Below are 5,737 nucleotides of genomic sequence, written 5' to 3'. Positions count from 1 at the left end.
CAGCTCAGTTAATTGTAGTGCTTGACATGTAGATACATCTGGAGTCATAGGTTTGGGTTGATCAGTCATCGGCAGTTTCCTTTATCTCTCATGATTTGTCTTGTAGTGGCACATTCTGCAGTTACAGTGGAAATTCTGTATATACTGCATATTTTTGACTTTATCTTGAAATCGAGTGACAGCCCACTTTCCTAAGCAATTTTACACAAAGTACAAATGATGATTACCTCATAAAAGGTGAAACAATGTGCATGTGGTTGTTGTATGACTTTGCCAAGTCTTGTATCTTGTGTAGATTGATTTTTTATGCTTAATTATTTTATGCATTGTCTTGAATTTAATGAATAGGCTCACCATAACTAATTTAGAAGTCCCTCTTAAATATCTATAATACTATAAACAATAGCCTCATAGTTTCACTGTAATTTGTGGACAACAAACATTTATATACTTACAGTATAGACTGATATAGTTACACAACCATGATATAATCCAGAATACTATTAAAAATCTTATGTTTCTTTTTTGTTTTGTTTTGTTCATCTTAAACTACTTCTTGTTAAAACTTTAGAAAGAGGAGGTTTCATTTCTAGAAACACAAATACACATTATGCTCCCTCATCGCTTACCCAGTGTCAGCTGGGTGCAGCCCCCACCCTGCCTGCCCCACGACCCTCTACAGGATAAGGAGTACAGCTAATAGATAGATGAAAATCAAGTCACACAACAGGCCACACCTCACGTCTGCATCAGGATGCAACCCACTGTCTACCGCTCTGCTTGGCTCAGCTCAGTTCAGCTTTGAGGCCAGCCCGCGATGATAAGTCACCCAGCCAGCCAGTATTGATTGGGGGTCCTCCAGGCTTATACAAAGGCAAGAAGGGAGGTGACTGATTGTGTTTTACAGAGAACATTATCACTCCACTCAACACAGGAGGGCCAACAGAATTTCCTTGGCCAAGAAATGGAGACGACCGCCTGAGCTGGGAGTATATGACTTGACTCACTGAAGCACTAAGTCCAATTTGAAACCCAAATTGTGAGGCTTAGAACAAAGGGGAAAAAAAGGAATTGTTACAGTTTGTCTGGTGATTTTTCTTCTTTTAGCGTTGACCAGTCCATATAATACTAGCCTTTCTATTTGCTGCATTTTCTATAAATTCATAGAAGCACTGAAACAGATTGTCTTTTTCTGTACATGCTCTGCAGGCTCTCACTTTATAGCCCACACAGAGGGAAGCTCTGTCACTATAACATCAGATTTCATCTCATTCTCCCACATATTACCTGATTCTTTTATTGCATCAAGTGGAGAAGGTAAGATACTGTAGCTCTCAGTGACTGTCAAAAGTGGGCAAGGTGCTGTCATGCATTTTTAACAATGAATGGATAAGCCTGTTCCTTATGGGAATTAAATATTAGGAAATAAATGGGAATTAAATAACTTTTTATCTTAGCCAATCTTTTATAAAGAGGATTTATACCATAGTACAGACCTTGGCATGGTCTTTTATCAGTTCTTCTTGCAGATTAAATGTGGATCAGGTGAGAGTTTCTCCCGCTGAATATCATAATCCACAGCAGAGGATGATCTTGACTGATAAAAAGCTGCTTCAAACATTATGTTTCTGTTGAGTTTCATTCCTTCCATTCAGCTTTTTCCTTCTCCTCTACTCTGTTCTCTTTTCTGTCTCCACCTTTTTTGATTATTTTCTGCCTAAATAAAGCTCACACTCTCCCTGACTAATCAGGAAAGAGTATCAGGATCTAATAGACTCGCACAAGCTCCCTCATCAGCCAGGTGCAATGTGAGGCTGCTGCCACTTAATAAGGAATTAAACATTTTTCCATGCGGCTGCCAGCACTTTAATTGATTGATGCTAAAAGTTTGGAAAATAAAAGCCTGGTGCGTCAGGCACAACGCTGTTTTCCAGGCCCCAAAGAGAGGAGGTCTGGATTAGAATTGGCAGCTTGCCTTTTCAGCATCAGCCGGGCCTGTCATCTCAGCCCAGCCACGATGTGTGCAGGTGTGAGCATGTGAGAGTGTGTGCACGGCATGTGTGTCCACCACTTCACATGGAGAGCAGAGGCTGAAAGACACATGTACTTGAAATAAGGGAATCAATAAAACACTTAATGAACAATTAGGAGAACAGCTGTAAGCCTGTCAGACACCCATCTGTACACAGTTCTGCTCTGAGAGAGGGAGAGGGTGAGGCCTCGCTACAGCGCTGAGGCTATCGCTTCAGGACATGCAACCCCCCACCCCCTTAACCTATCTACATCCATTTACACCCTGCTCCCCCCCGTGCTCCAAGCTGCGAGAGCCAGGCCCAATTTAGCCAACCAGAGCTCCTTCACCTTCTATCCCTCAGCTCATATTAGCAGGAGAAACCGCTAAACATATGGAAATGGCACAGGACATCCTTCAGGCCTGTGTCAGGGAAAGGGGGATCGATAAATTTGACAGTCCATGGCATTTAATTAAAATGGCTGCCGGAAGCCAGGCAGTTTGTTTTTCTGTGTGGGACCCAGTCTGGAGTTTATTGCTCAAATGAATACATAAGTGTATTCATAAGCACCCCATACATTAAATCCACCTCACAGTTTGAGATGGGCTGGGAGGCCTTTCAACTTTCAAAGCTGAGCAAGATGAAATTAATACCCCCCAGTGACTTTTAACATATTCTTGATGCATAAAGAGATATCCTCCTCAACAAGGACACTGACAAATGAGTGTCAACCACAGTCAGCTCTCCTGATTTGCCTGCCTGCGACAGTAGCGACCTTATGTGCCAGTCAGGACGAAAAATAGTCAACAGTAAACGTACACTGACAGAGGTACTAGATAGATAGGTTCAGCCTTCATGTGGGCGACGTTTTTATGTGTAGATCAGAAGGCTATGACAGACAGCTATTATGGTTAACTAAGCACAGGGATCTGAGAACAGTATCAGAGGATGGGCAAAGTCTGATAATTGACCTTGTACAGCCTCTCCGTCGTTCTTTATTAAAACTTCATTTAAAGAAGAACAACCCCGGGTGGCTGCTGCTGAAGACTCTTTATCTCTGGCTCCCTCAGCAGCCATAATGGATTACATAGGAATCCATTATGCATTCCACACAAGGAAGAAGTAGAGCCCAAGACCTGCTTAAAAATATATTTTTAGTACTGAAAATTAATGTGTTCACACAAGCCACTGAATCATTTTAAATGTTCTTTTTTAGTATATTAGGTATATGTGTTGAAAAGACCTATATTTCAATGAGGCTGTGGGCCTAGCAGTGAATAATGGACGTGCTAATTTATTCATGATTTTAGCTGTTGTTTTCTGTTTTTTCTTGTGCTTGTTATTGTATTGTTTAATAGTGTATACTCTGTGCTTTGAAATCTGTCTTGCTGAGGAACAGCTCTCTCATAAACTTCTCTTTCTTACTGAGTTAAAATATCACTGGGGGAAATAATCTGCATGTGTGCTCCTTTAAACCGCTGACATTGTACACAGTTGTCCTGCATTGTGCACACTTGTTTCGTACGCCACTGAAACCACCTAGTCTACAGTATATATTTAGGTCAAGATAGTTGTTGGTTTTGTCACACATACTGTGGTCCATAGACCATTTTACAGCCCGGTACCTGTATCTCCTGAACCAATACAGTGCAGTGTGTGAAAATAAAGGAATTACACTCAGTTTATAAAGTAATGAATCCATCATATTTACTTTTAATATTTGTTTTGTCTTGTTATGATCATAACCAGTAGTTTCAGAAAGTCATCTACAAAGTGTAGAGCTAAATTGTAGTAGATATTTTACTGTGTCACTGCAGAAAAAGCACATTAACATTATCAAGTGAAGGTGTTCTAGTTCCCAGGCCTTGCTACTATGCATGCTAGCTGGTTGTCATGCTCTAGTAATATGCTTAAGTAGAAGATTGTTGATCATTGTTGTTAGCCTCACCTGTGCTTTTCTTGATATGAGAAAATTCAGAATGTTTACTGTGGAAAACTTCTTTCCAGGGTGTTTTCAGTTAGTGTCTGGTCTTTTCAGAAAAGGCACAGCTAATGCATTCCTGAATCTGCTTAACACAAGCAGCCTAAGTGATTGCATTTGTACCATCCAGCCACAACTGAGTACAAATCATGTTGCTTCTGTTTTGTGGAGCAGTTTTTACTCGAACTGAGCTAGGAGGGTCACTTAAAATTGAAGGAAGTGACACAGCTTTCTCAGACTGTAAAAAGAGTTTGTTCCTGGACAACGGTGCAAATTTGTTAGCCAGAGTTAAGCTACACCAAAACACTTTGCGAATTTGGTTTACATGCAAACAAATTCACTGTTTGCAGTGATACTGTTTAAATAAATGGATTTTTCCCCCTGAAAGTTAATAATATCTGTGTGTCAGGGTCATGTAGTGTTGAGGGATTTATCAGTCGCTAAGATAATATACAAAATGTGTTCAATGCTCAACTGAAATTTCAAGTTCTGCTTTCTGCATGCAACTTCTAAGCATCAGCTATTAGCATATGAAAACTTAGTAGTGGCATATCAACATCCTGGCATTTCCTCCTCTGCGTCTGTCTCTGTCTCTCATATGCCCACTCAGCAGAGTGCAGCTTTATTATTTGCCTTGGACAATGGTCCACTCATTGTCCACTCAAGAGTTTCAAAATACAAAATGAATATCTGGTGTATAATTTTTACAGTTCTAATTTCTGGGGTATTAAAGGTCAGATTGCACCATTAGGTTGACTGTGAGCACAGGTGCTGATTAAGTTGATTCACTGAGGCAATTACAGCCAGATCCCCTTTAATTACTGTGGGTTTTATTGCAACTGCATGATAATGGTGCACAGGGCCTGCAGGAGTTTTAGATGGAGATGAGGTTGCAAAGTATCACACAAAGACCCAAATCTACAGTACAGGATGGAGGAAAACCTTCACACTCACAGTACATGCACACACTGACATGTGCACACAGAATAAAAGACAAGGAAAAGAGAAAAAGCTTGAAAGAAAAAACTGGTTTCTGTAAGTTCTCATGAATCATCTCTCTCTGTTACACACATACACAATCACAGCATGTTTAAGCAGAAGGGAATACTAACTTGACAAAACTTACAGGCCACAGCATGGCAGAGATTAATGTTAGTTAGAATCCAAGAGTCAGACAAAGCTAAGAGTGTGTGTGTGTGTGTGTGTGTGTGTGTGTGGATGATACACACTCCCAAGTTCATAGCATGTCCTGCCACACACATTTACACACACAGACAGCCTCCTCACCTCCACCCCCCATTCACAGATACACACATTGCAACTTGCCACCCTGCTCAACACAGGCATGCAATAAGAAACAAGTCGACAGCTACACAGCAGGCAATATCCCCTGCTTTCAACCTCGGTGCCTGTTTCGGATGCATCTGGTTAGTAAAAGCTGACAGAGGGGCGGCCATGCCTCAGAGGACAGCAGAATGAGGAATTTCGGCGTTCCTCCACATCACCCCCGAGAGGCAGGAAACACACACCCTCACCCCTAACACACACACACACACACACATACACAACCCGTGATGTGCTCCTAAGATTTGCTGTCACCAGGAATGGAAATCGAAAGCTGCAAACACATCTGTTATCTAAATGTTAACTCCAGTGCCCTTCTTGTTGTCACAGATGGGCTGGGTTAGCCAACGTTAGGTGAGGTGCTTTGCTTTGGGCCTCTAGCATAGTACACCTCTTCTCA

The sequence above is a fragment of the Monopterus albus genome, unplaced genomic scaffold, assembly GCF_001952655.1.
Source record: "Monopterus albus unplaced genomic scaffold, M_albus_1.0 scaffold58.1, whole genome shotgun sequence".
Taxonomy (NCBI): Eukaryota; Metazoa; Chordata; class Actinopteri; order Synbranchiformes; family Synbranchidae; genus Monopterus; species Monopterus albus.
The sequence above is the reverse complement of the archived record's forward strand: the minus strand, read 5'-3'. Positions refer to the sequence as shown.